We start from the raw sequence: 17,093 nt of genomic DNA on the forward strand, positions 1-17,093 counted from the left end.
ACGTATCATTTCTTGAAAGGGATTGCTGTCCGAATGCACATCTGAATCCCAAACAGAATCTCTAGTAAAATACGATCATTTGTGAAACAGGCAAATGACTGTCTCAGGGGCCCATTTCTCATTGTCAGACACATGTATGCAATGCTTTCACTGTGCATTGAGCAATAGGGATCAAAAACACCGCAGGTAGAGTTAGAAGTCATGTTCTATGATCATTTCTTTCAGCATTAGGGACTAAATATACTAAATGTATGATGCTAAAATGTTATTTTTACATATATTAATGTAATAAATGATTGCTTATGCTTTATAAACAAATCTAATTATAATAAAAGCTTAAGTTTTGTATTTATCTTGTACCATAGAACATGATTTTCTTTGTATTTCAAGCCCACAAAGTGTCCAAATGATGCACCTTTGACCTCATCCAGAACGTATCATTTCTTGAAAGGGATTGCTGTCCGAATGCACATCTGAATCCCAAACAGAATCTCTAGTAAAATACGATCATTTGTGAAACAGGCAAATGACTGTCTCAGGGGCCCATTTCTCATTGTCAGACACATGTATGCAATGCTTTCACTGTGCATTGAGCAATAGGGATAAAAAACAGAATGGAAACAGACATGGAAACCAACGAGGATGGGATTTGAACCCATGCGTGCAAAGCACAATGGATTAGCAATCCATCGCCTTAACCACTCGGCCACCTCGTTAACAAAACTGGGCTGTCCCAACTGGGTTGGCGCGCTCCAGATGATCTTTTTCTTTTTTTTCCCTCGTACTCGAGGGTCATTTTCCTGTTCCACATGCGATTTCAACATTTTCCTTGGGAGATGTGAAGCCAGCAACCCACTGCTGTGGTTCAGTGGCCAGCGTGGAGTTCAGTGGCCCTGTTGTACACAGAAAGCACATTGAGCTCCTTGGACATGAAAAGTTCCAGATAAAAGCCATTTGTCATCCTTTCTCTTGGTGTCGATGTTGCTATTGTATGTAAAGGTGGCAACTTGCTCAGCGAGCAGGCGGAGCACACACCGAATGCAGATGTGTCTGAGTGGTGTGTCCAAGTGGCTGCAAAAGGACAGCACTCCCGGGGCACTGTGGCTTAGTTGGTTAAAGCGGCTGTCTAGTAAACAGGAGCCCCTGGGTCTGAATCCCAGCAGTGCCTTTTTTTGTTCTGTCTTCTCGAACAGAACTGGTCATTATGGACAACCGCCTACGGCTAGACTTAATTAAATGCAAGTATTCATTTCCTGTCTTTAACACGACTTGTTTTTCTTAAAATGGATGCAACTTGCAAAACATGAAATACAAACCTTGCTAATCAGCGCTAGCAGCTGGCAAAAAAAAAGAAGTCAGCAATTTTTTTTTTCTTTAACCTTAACCCTGCTAATGGAGAAGAGTTAAACGACCGAGTCTATGCAGCTTAAACGGTGCGCAAGTCGGGTTCTTAGCTGAAAGGGTGGTAAATCACGCTCACCCCAGTCCTTAATCTTTTAAAGAGGATACAAAATTGAACCTAGTCGCCACATCACATACATCCTATTCAATGATAAAAAGGTAACATCTATCCTCGCTCCAGAGTAAATCTCACGTTGAGGGCATCTTTTTTTTCACTTTACCGTGAGTCGGGCTCGGCTGCACAGAGGAGAGAGCAGACCAATGAGGTCACAGGGACAGGGGAGTCACACGCTGGCGGTTTGAATACGCGGAAGATCACTGAGGGATCCACAGTATGTGGACCCTCCGTTCGCCATCAGTCCGCACTCCGGACTCTGAATCCTGCCATCCGAGTTAAGATCTCAGCGGAACCTGAGGTGCAGTTCCTTCTTAAAACGTAATCTGGTGAGCATTTCTAGAATCGCACTTGTATAGATGCAGCCTTTAATGTGTTGCTAGGTTAAAATTGATGACTTCTTGTATTTCAGTAGGCAACTGCCCTCTTGATTTTGGATTTAATCTCTTTATTACAGGGGCGCTTTTATGAAGACAGAGTCATGTTCAGGTACTTTGTTTGATGGAGGAAGCTTATTTCGGACTCTGTGATCTGCTCACCTGGAAAGGTCTGCTGTACTACTACAAGAGAGAAGTAGAGTCTGGAAGAAGGGACAATTTTATGATGCTTTGGAAGATAATGTTTTTTTTTCTTATACTGAAAATGAAAAGTAGTTGTTTCTATATGGACTCAGTCTTTGGAATTTGTATATTTATATATTTCAGTGAACCCTCAGCCATTCCTTCTGCATTGTAATTCAATTTCTCTTTTAAAATTCCTTCCCCACTTCTAGGACCTGCAGTTGCTGAACTCCACAATGGCTTCTATTGGAAAGTCTGTGACTGAGACCAAGTAAGTGTTCACTTTTTTATGAAACCATTATTTATTTTGGAGCAATGAGCAATTCTTATATAAATGCAATAAAATCATTATGCTCAAACTATGAGAGAGAATTTTAAGGATAATTTAAGAAATCAGTCTTAGCTTGTTTCTATACACAGATGGTATTATTTATTTTCAAAGGAAACCCGCGAGGATTCCCCTGGTGTGCAAGATGTGCCTGAATACTTTTGATCAGCTTCCTGCTCACTTCAAGAGAGCGTGTATGAAGCATGCCACGGCAGAAGAGATCGGGATGGCCTCTCAACAGACGAGGGAGGACATGATGAATCACCTGAAGAACGGGGTCATTGTGGATTACCACAGAATAGAGATCAAAGGACACTTTGTGGGCTTGAAATACAAAGAAAATCTTGTTCTATGGTACAAGATAAATACAAAACTTAAGCTTTTATTTTAATTAGATTTATTTATAAAGCATAAGCAATCATTTATTACATTAATATATGTGAAAATAACATTTTAGTATCATACGTTTAGTATATTTAGTTCCTAATGCTGAAAGAAATGATCATAGAACATGACATCTAACCTTACCTGCGGTGTTTTTAATCCCTATTGCTCAATGCACGGTGAAAGCATTGCATACATATGTCTGACAATGAGGAATGGGCCCCTGAGACAGTCATTTGCCTGTTTCACAAATGATCGTATTTTACTAGAGATTCTGTTTGGGATTCAGATGTGCATTCTGACAGCAATCCCTTTCAATAAATGATACGTTCTGGATGAGGTCAAAGGTGTTGGAACACTGTATTTAGGATGTGTTTGCAGTGATTGTGTGTCTTCTGCTTCAACGCAGTGATATATAGACGTGCTCCTGTAATTTATTGGTACAAGCCCAGGGCAGTGAGCAGTCTGAGGATTTATTTCCAGACGGCATAGAGCAGTGAAGCAGTGAAGTAGTGCAACACACTGGATCATTATATTGTTAGAATCTATTCTACTTAAATTATTACATTATACACAATTTGAGTTCATTTTAAAAAGTAAAAGGTAATGAAAGGAATGCATTTTCGTAAGAAAGATAATACCGATATGCATGTGATAATCTTCCTTATATCATGTAGTGCGTCATTTGGACACTTTGTGGGATTGAAATACAAAGAAAACCATGTTATATGGTACAAGATAAATACAAAACTTAAGCTTTTATTTTAATTAGATTTGTTTATAAAGCATAAGCAATCATTTATTACATCGCTTCTTGAATTAAATCTTTTGACAAGAGGTAAGACTTCTATTTTACATTTAAACCCATGTTTAGCTGTGTTTTTTAGATTTAACTGAACCAATTTCTGTGTGTGATAATGTCCTTGAATTCTGACAACATCACACTAAATTACATGATATAAAACAGCTAATGTTTCTAGAGATAAAGTTTCTGGGATGCTTCTAATTACTTTTTATTACCAGGGACAGTTTAATTCACCTTGTACAGTACTGAAAGACCAAGATGCTTTTTTCTAAAGTTATTTAACATTTTATAGAACTTTGTCTACTATGGCAACATGATGAGCTTGGTGAAACTTGGAAAAATACTGCTTGGACACTTATCTTAAGATAAAGATAGGATAAAGGTTTATCTTTTGCACCTACCTGACCCCCAGGGAAGGCCAATGCTTTCTAAGTTGATGGTTCCCTACAGTAGACTGTACCTTATCTTCAAAGGTAATGTATATTGACCCAAATCAGTTTTGGACTCCAATCTACTGACGAAATGGAGCCTATCCTTTTTTCAGGATTTTAGCATCATACGTTTGGTATATTTAGTCCCTAATGATGAAAGAAATGATCATAGAACATTTGGACACTTTGTGGGCTTGAAATACAAAGAAAATCATGTTCTATGGTACAAGATAAATACAAAACTTAAGCTTTTATTTTAATTAGATTTATTTATAAAGCATAAGCAATCATTTATTACATTAATATATGTGTGTAGCGGCGAGGCTTATTAATAAGGCAGAATTAAGTGTTCTGAGCCTTTCCAAATGAGGCCCCATTTCTCTGTTCATCTCTGTGGTGCAGCCACAGAGAGACTATTCATGCAGGGTGATTTAAGGTCCTAGGACAGCTCCCAAAGGGGGATGCACTTAGCTAAGCCTTTCTATCATGATCAATGGTCATCCATTGGCGCCTATCTGTCTAGGGAGTGCCAGTTGGACATCTGGACTGCATTACTAAGTGTCAGGACTAAGTGACTCATATCTCACCTTGATCAATCAATCAGGGACTTGTAGGGCCGAGTAACCCACGTGGGACTCTGATGCCCATGGAACTTTCAGCCAATCAATGAGCTGAAGTTCCTCCAGGTAAAAACAGGCAACACAGAGAGCCTGTGAGATTCAGTAAGATTCAGAAGGGAGGATTCAGAGGGTTCTGTGGACAATTCTAAAGGGAATTCAAAGGAGAATTCCAGGGCAGGACGGCCCAGGAGCAGAAGGCTCCCAAGGGCAGGACATTCTCGCAGCGCGCCTCCTGACCATCCTGAGACTCAGCCCGGACAACCACGGAACGGCCAGTGTGTCCGAGTGCCAGAACTTTCCTTTGTTCTAAGAGTCTAGAGCGGAGGTTGCCAGAGAATAACCAGAGGATCCACCCGAGGTTAGCACCAGCAGCAGGCCTTGTGAACAGGTCGGAACTGTGGACAGCTGAATCACTATTCAGAACTAGCTCTTCATCAGAAACGAACCGGTCCTCTTCCTGACTTGCTGGGACCCACAGTCATCTTTTCTCCTGTGCACAAACTTTGCTAGTTAAAGCCAACAGTGAGCATCAGCAGTGCAGCGTCGCAAGCCGCACAGCACAGCCTGGCACGGAGCCAGAGAGCGCGGATTGGACAGCAACAGCCTGCAACTGTTTCTTTGTGCCCGCAGGAAGATCTGAATCCCCAAAGATTGGATGAGTATTCAACTTCAATGCATTACAGCTCGAGAATTCAATTGTTATCCCAACCAGTTGATATCAATTTAATTCCTAAGAGTTATGTACTTGTTTGAGTATCTAATGTAGAAGTTATAACCAAGTTCATTAACGAAACGGTCTTAATGAATGATATACTGAACGTATGTCCTCTTGATATGTGTAACACTTCGTAACTGACTGAATATATATCTTTTGTATTCTGATAACCCTCTTGATAAGATCTGTTAGGTTTACATGCATATTTTATGTATTAATAAATGTATCCTCGTGTATTAGTACCTGTGTGTGCGCGTTGTTTGAGTTATGTCACATGGTTGGATTCTAAAGCCATCAAAAGAATCAACTTTGTGATTTACTGCTACAATTAATAATTGTCTCAGTAAATGCCCAAACCCTACAGAACTGGTGCCTTCAGAGACCCCCTACATTTAATTTTGCTATGGCAACATTACATATTTGGCGTCCCTGAGCCGGTTTTCTTACATGTGAAAATAACATTTTAGCATCATATTATTACATACAGGTCTCTAGCTTCAACACAGTGATATATATATATACTCAGTGATTTATTGGTACATGCCCAGGTCAATAATCAGAATGAGGATTTATTTCCAGACGGGCTACAGGTAGTGTTGTGAAATACTTCAACACACTGGATCGCAGATTTAGACCCCCTGCACTCTTACTCCTTAAAAACCAAGGAAATGAAGATATGTAGCAATCACATTGTAACAGGGGTGACAGTGACTTAATGCTTATACTAGTGGACTTCTGGTACCTTTAGGGTACGGTGTTCCCTGAAGGGCTCTCAAACCCCGCATTTCAGATGCCTAGCTGTATCGCTGATGTGTTGCACCTCAGAATCACTTTTAAACCTTACCTCTGGTATCTTTAATCCCTATTGCTCAACGCATGGTGAAAGTATTGCATAAATTTGTCTGAAAATGAGCAATGGGCACCTGAGAGACTCATTTGCCTGTTTCACAAATGATCATATTTGACTAGAGATTCTGTTTGGGATTCAGTTGTGCATTCTGACAGCAATCGCTTTCAAAAAACGATACATTCTGGATGAGGTCAAGGTGCAGGAACACTGTATTTAGGATGTGTTTGCACTTATTCTGTGTCTCTAGCTTCAACACAGCGATATATGTATATGCTCACTGATTTTTTGGTACATGCCCAGGGCAATAATCATTATGAGGATTTATTTCCATATGTGCTAGAGGTAGTGTTGTGAAATTCTTCAACACACTGGATCGCAGGTTTAAACCCCCTGCACTCTTACTCCTTAAATACCAACAAATGCAGATATGTAGCAATCATATTGTAGCGGACACTCATTTGCCTGTTTCACAAATGATCATATTTTACTAGAGATTCTGTTTGGGATACGGATGTGCATTCTGACAACAATCTCTTTCAAAAAATGATTTTACCTTATCGCAGCTTTGCCCTTCTTGCCTCTTTGGAAAATATCTCCATCTTGTGGTCGTTGTTGGTAATGTCTAGACAATATCTCCATCTTGTGGTCGTTGTTGGTAATGTCTAGACAACATCTCCATCTTGTGGTCGTTGTTGGTAATGTCTTCTTATGCCCTTTTTTATTTTAATTCTCTATTAGTTGATTCTAGTATCTCTACAATGGAGCTGAAAATTTTCCAGAAAGTGGTTGCAAGCCCGATATCATGCGAAGAAACTTCAGGATTCGGGGATCAGTCAATGGATTTTCTTCAAAGTTGGATTTTTGCACTCTGTGGACCAAGAGATGTTGTTCTATAATGTTTTTTTTTTCAAATTTAAAAATATCATTTTTTCATGGAGCTTTGAATGGGATGGATTCACCCTCCTTTAGCCAGGACAGAGCTCCAGGAGCCTGGGTAGGATTCTAGCTTTCTCCCCTTGCAGGCACCTGGCACAGAAGACAATATTTTTTTTCCTTAAAATCTTTTTTTTGTGTGTTCCTTGTTGTTCCAAACTTAATTTTAATCACTTTTAATTAGAGATTTTATTAAAAATAGTGCAATCAATGACTAATTTCACAAAAAGTAATGTAATATAAAACGGATGTTTTCAACTTTATTGTAGTGTTTTAGAAACTAATATGTCTTCAAAAATGGTTGTTTTTCACTCCTATGAATGAAAACTGTTGTTATGTGATGTTTTTTTTTTCAAATTTTAAATGATCATTTTTTCATGGAGCTTTGAAGGGGATGGATTCACCCTCCTTTAGCCAGGACAGAACTCCAGGAGCCTGGGTAGGATTCTAGCTTTCTCCCCTTGTAGGCACCTGGCACAGAAGACATCATTTTTTTCCTTAAAATCTTTTTTTTTTTGTGTTCCTTGTTGCTCCAAACTTAATTCTATTCACTTTTAATTAGAGATTATATTAAAAATAGTGCAATAAATGACTAATTTCACTAAAAATACTAAAAGTAATATAAAACGGATGTTTTTAACTTTATTGTAGTGTTTTAGAAACTAATATGTCTTCAAAAATGGTTATTTTTCACTCCTAGGAATGAAAGCTGTTGTTATATGATGTTTATTTTCAAATTTTGAAAAAGCAAAGGATTCTAGCTTTCTCCCCTTGCAGGCATCGGACACAGAGAACCTCATGGTTTTCCTAAAAATCATTTTTTATGTTCCCTGGTGTTCCAAACTTAGTTTTAATCAATTTTAATTTGTTATGTTACAAACAGGGTAATAAAGTCTTAATTGGACTATAACTAATGTCATATTGTCTGCTACAAAACTGATATTTTCAGCTCTATTGTAGAGATTCTAGAATCAACTAATAAAGAATTGAAATAAAAAAGGGCATAAGAAGACATTACCAACAACGACCACATGATGGAGATATTGTCTAGACATTACCAACAACGACCACAAGATGGAGATATTGTCTAAACATTACCAACAACGACCACAAGATGGAGATATTTTCCAAAGAGGCAAGAGGGGCAAAGCTGCGATAAGGTAAAATCATTTTTTGAAAGAGATTGTTGTCAGAATGCACATCCGTATCCCAAACAGAATCTCTAGTAAAATATGATCATTTGTGAAACAGGCAAATGAGTGTCCGCTACAATATGATTGCTACATATCTGCATTTGTTGGTATTTAAGGAGTAAGAGTGCAGGTTTAAACCTGCGATCCAGTGTGTTGAAGAATTTCACAACACTACCTCTAGCACATATGGAAATAAATCCTCATAATGATTATTGCCCTGGGCATGTACCAAAAAATCAGTGAGCATATATATATATATCACTGGGTTGAAGCTAGAAACACAGAATAACTGCAAACACATCCTAAATACAGTGTTCCAGCACCTTTGACCTCATCCAGAACGTATCATTTCTTGAAAGGGATTGCTGTCCGAATGCACATCTGAATCCCAAACAGAATCTCTAGTAAAATACGATCATTTGTGAAACAGGCAAATGACTGTCTCAGGGGCCCATTTCTCATTGTCAGACACATGTATGCAATGCTTTCACTGTGCATTGAGCAATAGGGATCAAAAACACAGCAGGTAAGGTTAGAAGTCATGTTCTATGATCATTTCTTTCAGCATTAGGGACTAAATATACTAAACGTATGATGCTAAAATGTTATTTTTACATATATTAATGTAATAAATGATTGCTTATGCTTTATAAACAAATCTAATTATAATAAAAGCTTAAGTTTTGTATTTATCTTGTACCATAGAACATGATTTTCTTTTTATTTCAAGCCCACAAAGTGTCCAAATGATGCACCTTTGACCTCATCCAGAACGTATCATTTCTTGAAAGGGATTGCTGTCCGAATGCACATCTGAATCCCAAACAGAATCTCTAGTAAAATACGATCATTTGTGAAACAGGCAAATGACTGTCTCAGGGGCCCATTTCTCATTGTCAGACACATGTATGCAATGCTTTCACTGTGCATTGAGCAATAGGGATCAAAAACAGAATGGAAACAGACATGGAAACCAACAAGGATGGGATTTGAACCCATGCGTGCAAAGCACAATGGACTAGCAATCCATCGCCTTAACCACTCGGCCACCTCGTCAACAAAACTGGGCTGTCCCAACTGGGTTGGCGCGCTCCAGATGATCTTTTTCTTTTTTTTCCCTCGTACTCGAGGGTCATTTTCCTGTTCCACATGCGATTTCAACATTTTCCTTGGGAGATGTCAAGCCAGCAAGCCACTGCTGTGGTTCAGTGGCCAGCGTGGAGTTCAGTGGCCCTGTTGTACACAGAAAGCACATTGAGCTCCTTGGACATGAAAAGTTCCAGATAAAAGCCATTTGTCATCCTTTCTCTTGGTGTCGATGTTGCTATTGTATGTAAAGGTGGCAACTTGCTCAGCGAGCAGGCGGAGCACACACCGAATGCAGATGTGTCTGAGTGGTGTGTCCAAGTGGCTGCAAAAGGACAGCACTCCCGGGGCGCTGTGGCTTAGTTGGTTAAAGCGCCTGCCTAGTAAACAGGAGACCCTGGGTCTGAATCCCAGTGGATAACCGCCTATGGCTAGACTTAATTAAATGCAAGTATTCATTTCCTGTCTTTAACACGACTTGTTTTTCTTAAAATGGATGCAACTTGCAAAACATGAAATACAAACCTTGCTAGCAGCTGGCAAAAAAAAAAGAAGTCAGCAATGTTTTTTTTCTTTAACCTTAACCCTGCTAATGGAGAAGAGTTAAACGACCGAGTCTATGCAGCTTAAACGGTGCGCACGTCGGGTTCTTAGCTGAAAGGGTGGTAAATCACGCTCACCCCAGTCCTTAATCTTTTAAAGAGGATACAAAATTGAATCTAGTCGCCACATCACATACATCCTGTTCAATGATAAAAAGGTAACATCTATCCTCGCTCCAGAGTAAATCTCACGTTGAGGGCATATTTTTTTTTCACTTTACCGTGAATCGGGCTCGGCTGCACAGAGGAGAGAGCAGAGCAATGAGGTCACGGGGACAGGGGAGTCACACGCTGGCGGTTTAAACACGCGGAAGATCACTGAGGGATCCACAGTATATGGACCCTCCGTGCGCAATCAGTCCGCACTCCGGACTCTGAATCCTGCCATCCGAGTTAAGATCTCGGCAGAACCTGAAGCGCAGTTCCTTCTTAAAACGTAATCTGGTGAGCATTTCTAGAATCGTACTTGTATAGATGCAGCCTTTAATGTGTTGCTAGGTTAAAATTGATGACTTCTTGTATTTCAGTAGGCAACTGCCCTCTTGATTTCAGATTGAATTTCTTTATTACAGGGGCGCTTTTATGATGACAGAGTCATGTTCAGGTACTTTGCTTGATGGAGGAAGCTCATTTCGGACTCTGTGATCTGCTCACCTGGAAAGGTCTGCTGTACTACTACAAGAGAGAAGTAGAGTCTGGAAGAAGGGACAATTTTATGATGCTTTGGAAGGTAGTTTTTTTTTTCTTTGAAATCGAAATGAATCAGAATATCAGAGCAAAAGACAAACTCTTGGTTTGGTTTAAAGAGATATGGTTTTAAAACAGACAAAATGTAGAAAACAGGTGTTTCTCACTTTTGGAAAAGAATGGACCGGGGGTATTTTACTAGTTGCAGTGCTGAGCTCACCGGGTTGCAGTCCTGCAGTGTTGCACCAGGGTCAGTGGTGCAATGGATAACACGTCTGACTACGGATCAGGAGATTGTAGATTCGACTTCTGCCTGGCTCGGGTCGTTTTTAAACGCATCAGGCTACTCCCTAAGTAGCCTGTGCTACTTACTGTATTGTAATCGTACCCAGTAAGAGATTTCCTTCATGTAAATGAACTGCACCTGACAGCTTTAGAAAAACACCTGGGCTCAGTACGGTGCTGAGAGCTCAGCGTTGCTGTTGTTCTAATTAGCACGCACTGCATCGGCTATGAACCCGAACTTTTCAATTATTCCGATCAGTAAGTCAACACGTAGTCCACATGAAAGGTAGAAATATTCTCTTGTCTGTCTCTTGTTTGTATAGAACTGAATGTCCCTGACAATGTACTGTTAGTTTTAATTGAAGAACGGCATTTGTGTTCAAATATACCAGACAAGTTTACGTAACTGCTCATGCGACACTCAGTTGTAATTAGTCAAGAAATAAAGTCGAACAACAGCTGCGGGTTTGATTCTGAACGTATGAGATTGCAGCGCCTTTTACTTCCATTGACAAATGATAGAGATTCGAAGAGAGATCCTTCAGACCAACAAGCAAACCCACGGCTATTTCGGTTTTCTATCTAGGCAACGTTGGTGTCTGCAATAGCATACATGAAAGCGTGATGCAATTTCTGTGGCTACATTTGTTGCACATCATGCACAGTAAGAGTGTTTCTAACACCAAATAAAAAGTCAACAATTAGCGATCACGCCTTCTCCTCAGTTAACCCACTGAAACCCTTGCTGTTAACAGTTCTTTAATGCGTGCTTTACGAGCACCTACATATCGTGTCGGTTCTTTCAGCTTTATTCATTAGGTTTTCAAAGGCATAAGTAGAGCACCAGAGGTGCGAACGCAGAATGTGTGGTAATCTGAAGAACTGCTTTCCATGGCAGCGGGTCCAAGCGATTTAGCATTTTCATAGTACCGGGAAAGGAGAAGCGGCACGTTGCCTTTGCCGCGCAGGCACAAGGCGACGTGCGGCAGACGCCGGAGTCGGCAAGTTCCGAACCTGCGCGGGGAAGCCCCAACGCATTTCGAGTCCATCGCCTTAACCACTCGGCCATGACAAAAGCGAGCTCGCTGCCGCCGCATTCCTCCTATAATCTAACACGGAGTGCGAAGTCGCTGCGGAAACCTTTTTAAAGTCGCTCTCCGTTAAAAAAAAAATACCTTTCACAAGATTCGTGCCGGCAGACAGACATGCCTCAGAGGGTTTAAGGCTGGCTTCACGTTCAAATGATGAAGTCCCCCAGTCCGGATGTCAAAATGCAACTTTGGCAGACAGAAAAAACATCAACAAACCACAAATGTGGAAAAGGATTTTACAAGCTGCACCACACTGCACTTTCCAAAGCATTTACATTCGTGTTAGACGCAGGAATTGCCTTTGATTTGCGCGCTTACGAACGCCATGGAAAACGAAACAAAACTAAAGCCCTCAGCTCCTGCACTTGATTATAATGCCGTTACGTGTCGAAGCAGGAATTTACGTCATCCTACCACTGCAACACGGGGAATAGAGGGAAATGAGAACAATCTACGAATTGTCTCTAAACAGTCCCTACAGTTGTAAGACGCCTGGAAGCGTGCACCCCCATCATTAATCTTTGCGCATCTGTGCAAGGTAAACTCTGGAGCAGTCTCTGAAACGGCTCAAAGGAAACACGTGATTGATTCCATGTGCATCTGGGGTTCATTTCTTATTTACATTTAATTCAAGGGAAAGGCTTGGGTCAGTTTCAGACGGCCTCCAACAGCGAGATTCAAGCGTCCCACCTTCAGCCCAATCTGCGCCGCCAGAACGCCAATGGCTCCTCTGGTCTCCGGGGTGCGGTTGTGACTCTGTAACCTAAAGTGTTGGTGGCAGACAAATGGAGACTAACAGGTGATGTCCTAGGACATGACTACATTGTGACACTCGGTGGGGATGGTGACCATTGCTTGGAAAAGAGTGCGAGGCCCCTTTAGAAAAACATTTTGTTAACAGGCATTCTGCCTCAGCCTAAACACCTATAGCTTGCAAAGCACATGCTATTAGACAGGCACCTCTGCAAGACCTTAAGAGTCTCTTAAACTAGTGATAGAAAGGTGTTCCCAATAGGCGATGTTCGGCTTTCAAATCATCTCTCCGTGGAAGCGCAGAGATGCAGCTGTTTAAGGCTTAGAAGCAGCTGACTGTTTCACTACCTAGCTGATCACTGTCAGTCAGGGAGCTCAGAGGTGAAAAGCCTGTCTGAGAGACAATTCGTCGTCGATCAGTTCAATATGTTCCGTACCAGCTCGGCGCACCTGAGATCATCTTGGTAGCCGTGTAGCTCAGATGAGTGAGAGCGTGTGTGTGTGTACCACCGTGATTGGATGCCGGTCCTTCTCAGGTCACAGTAAACCTTCTGCTGCCTAACTTCCCTAATTTTGGGGATCCCTTTGAAAAAGCAAAGGAAAAAAAAACTGGCTCTCATCAGCGTGATTGACCCTCCCCAGTGTGCCCCAGTGGCCTAATGGCTAAGACACTGGCCTCCTAAAACAGCGATTGTGGGTTTGAGTCCCATCTGGGGTGCTCCTGTCCCATTTTGAGCGTACAAATGTCCTTGTGATTTGCAAAGCTACAACCCCACCTTACTCAGTGAGCGTCTCTGCTTTTCTCTCACATACAGTTGGGAGAAAAACTTTTGTAAACAGCCCTTTGGAATGATGTGGATTTCTGCATGAATGGCTCCTAACATGTGATCTTATCTTTATCTAAGTCATAATAATTAATAAAGAGAGTCTGATTTCACAAACAACACACGCCCAACATTTGACATTGCTGTTTCTTTATTGACCAAATGGTTTAAACAATCAAGGTCATTGATGGAAAAAGTATGTGAACCCTTATATTAAGGAGCTAGTGGAACCTCCTTTATGACAAAAACCTCAATCCCCACTTTCTGTAGCGGCTGGTCAGACCTGAGCAGCGGTTAGGAAGTATTTTGGCCTATTCCTCTATGCAAAACTGTTTCAGTTCATGTATATTTTTGGGATGTCTTGCGCTGAACGGCCTGCTTCAGATCACGCCACAGCACTTCAATGGGATTGGGGTCAGGACTCTTACTTGGCCATCCCAAAATATGGAATTTCTTCTGTTTCAGCCACTCTGTTGTTGATGTACTCCTTTGTTTTTGTCATGCTGCATGACCCAGCGTCTTTCGAGTTTTAGATCACAGGCAGACACCCTGACATTCTGCTGTAGAATTTCCTGATACATGTTGGAATTCATCGGTCCCTCGATGATTGCAAGCCGTACAGCCTCCGCCATGCTTCCCAGGTGGGATGAGGTTTTGGAGTTGGTATGCAGTGTTTTGTTATCTCCAAACATAACGCTGTGCACATTTACCAACAAGTTCAACTTTTGTCACGTCTGTCCACAGAACATTGTTCCAGGAGTTGCTGTGGAACATCCATGTGGTCTTTAGCAAACTTGAGAGGGGCAGTGGTGGTTTTTTTGGGGGGGAGAGCAGTGGTTTCCTCCGTGGTGACCTCGCATGATCACCACTCAGATTTCTGTTCAGATTTCTTCTTATGGTGGACTCATGGACACAGACGTAAGACAAAGTCAACCACCTGTTCGCTAGATCCCATACCCACTCAGCTAGTCAAAGATTCCCTCGAAGGACTGGCAGGACCTATAATTAGTATGATGAATGCATCGCTTGCGTCAGGCGTTGTACCTGATCAATTTAAGGTAGCGGTTGTTAGACCGCTCCTTAAGAAGTCAAATTTGGATCCACAAGTTCTTAACAACTACAGGCCTGTCTCAAAGGTCCCATTTCAATCTAAAAGTTTTGAGAGAATAGTTGTTGCCCAACGTCAATCGTATCTGGATTCAAATAATATACTTGAGAAATTTCAGTCTGGTTTCTGAAACAGCATTAACAAGAGCCTTAAATGATATTCTTTTAGCTACTGATGCGCGGAATGCAACAGTGCTAGGTTGCAACAGTGCTAGGAATGCAAACGTTAGGTTGCGCTTCTTCATGCTGCATGGTCGGCATGAGTGGAGCTTTTTAAACGTCTGTACTTAGTGCGCCTCATAAGAAATCGTTTGTCCCCGTTCAAAAGAGATTGTGCGATGTCCTGCAGCGTTCGCAAAGCAAACCTTTGACAGTTTGAAAAGAGGAATTTATTCTGCTTCCTGTGCGTGCAGTAGTTACAAAGTTGAACGTCTTTACACGATCTGCTGCAGTTTTCAGTGGGCGGGCTTTGTCAGATGGCTTGGAAAAACGCACTGTGTTTCGGCTCGGGAAACATCATGAGCAGTGTCCTGCATGTTTTCTGTGTATAGCTGTCTTTTAACGCATACAGAATTCATTCGAAATCATTGATTTCTCCAATTAACAAAGGTCCCTTAAAGGATGAGTCAAAGTAACGTCTAATCGGATTAGTTTCCTTAGAGCTGGTTCAGAGTCTGCTCAAGAGTTTACCTTTCACACATGCGCAAAGAAGAATGTTGGGGGTGCACGCTTCAAGGCGCCTTACAGCTGTAGGGAGTGATTCGAGACGATTCGTGGCGTGTGCTCGTTCCCATATACCGTACGCCCCGGGGTGCAGTGCTAGGATGATGTACAATACCGCTTGGGCACGTAACGGCGTTATACGCAAGGTTTTCGTTTGTTCGTTTTGTTTTGCTCTGCTTTGCTTTGTTTTGCTTTCCATCGCGTTGGTAAGAGCGTAAATAAAAAGGCGATTCCTGCGTCTACCACTAATGTAAGAGCTATTTCAAGTGCGACGTGGTGCGGCTTTTCAAATGCTTGTGGGCATTTCTCTGTTGTTGATTCTTTTTTTGTGTGTAACAAAGTGGCATTTTCATGTCCGGACGGGGAGACTTTATCATTCCGACATGAAGCCACCCTTAAGTCCTCTGAGGCGTGTCTGTCTGCAAGGCTTGTATTTTGGAAATGTTTGTTTGAAACGGAGAACGACTTTGAAATAGGCTTCCGCCGGCGCCTCGCGATCCAGGTAAGATTGTAGCAAGAACGCAGCGGCAGTGGGGCTTGCTGTAGTCGTGGCCGAGTGGTTAAGGCGATGGACTAGAAATCCATTGGGGTCTCCCCGCGCAGGTTCGAATCCTGCCGACTACGTTATCCGCCTCCAGTCGGTGTGTTTCGGCGCAAGCAAAGAAGCGCGCCTCTTTGCTGTTCCTGGTGGTTTTAAAACGCCCAATCGCTTGTACCCGCTGCCTTGGAAATAAGTTCTTCAGCGTCCGCGAATGGCATTTTGCAGCTGGAAGCAGATGTCGACGCGTTTTGCACAGAGCACCAAAAAAGCGTCTTTTTTGAAGGCCCAGGCACCGAGCATTGGTGGTTCAGTGGTAGAATTCTCGCCTGCCACGTGGGAGGCTCGGGTTCGATTCCTGGCCAATGCAGTGGCTTTTGCTGCGAGCGGCTCCATCACTTGCATCCCCTTGCAACTCGCAACTCAAAAAACCCACTGAAGCTAAGCAGGTGTGAGCCAGGTCAGTACCCGGATGAGGGTGAGCTACAGGGAAAAACAAAGCTTCCAGCTGGAAGCGGTGTTAATGGTGCCGGCGGTGGGGCGCTCACCCTGAGGTCTGTGTGGGTCCCAATGCCCCAGTATAGTGACGGAGATGCTGTGTTGTAAAAGGGCGCTGTCTTTTGGATGAGATGTAAAACCGAGGTCACAGCGCTCTGTGGTCATTCAAAATGACCACCAAAACCTTTGACAAAAGCTCTTGGTAATTGATGGTCTTCAATAATGCTTCTCCTTTAGGTACATTTGAAATCAGCTGAAAAATGCTGTGAAATGGGGGGGCACTTCAGGCCAGTGTAGGATTTGGGTTACAAGAACCATGAAACTGCACGAGAAAGCCCGTACACTGAATTACACGGCTTTCTATTCAAAGGAGGACAAAAGAAATTCCCTGAGTTCGATTTTTTGCAGCACAGAGAGGAGCGCTGTTGTGAGGCCGGTTAGCTCAGTTGGTTCGAGCGTGGTACTAATAACGCCAAGGTCACGGGTTCGAGCCCCGTACTGGCCAGGTCCTTTTCTCCTCTCTTACCAAAGCTGTTAGGTTCCTTTCCGTGGTGAGAGGGGTTG

At 42.1% G+C, this 17,093-nt stretch overlaps 3 non-coding genes across 3 annotated transcripts; 2 read left to right on the plus strand and 1 right to left on the minus strand.

Moving 5' to 3' along the window:
* Positions 1-634: 634 nt before the first annotated feature.
* On the minus strand, positions 635-716 carry trnas-gcu (transfer RNA serine (anticodon GCU)). Its single transcript has one exon. It is a non-coding gene; the product is annotated as a tRNA-Ser (tRNA).
* A 15,319-nt stretch (positions 717-16,035) lies between these two features.
* Positions 16,036-16,117, plus strand: trnas-aga (transfer RNA serine (anticodon AGA)). The gene has a single exon. It is a non-coding gene; the product is annotated as a tRNA-Ser (tRNA).
* Positions 16,118-16,960: 843 nt separating this feature from the next.
* On the plus strand, positions 16,961-17,034 carry trnai-aau (transfer RNA isoleucine (anticodon AAU)). Its single transcript has one exon. It is a non-coding gene; the product is annotated as a tRNA-Ile (tRNA).
* Positions 17,035-17,093: the final 59 nt, after the last annotated feature.

Source organism: Lepisosteus oculatus, unplaced genomic scaffold (genome assembly GCF_040954835.1).
Source record: "Lepisosteus oculatus isolate fLepOcu1 unplaced genomic scaffold, fLepOcu1.hap2 HAP2_SCAFFOLD_137, whole genome shotgun sequence".
Lineage (NCBI taxonomy): Eukaryota > Metazoa > Chordata > Actinopteri > Semionotiformes > Lepisosteidae > Lepisosteus > Lepisosteus oculatus.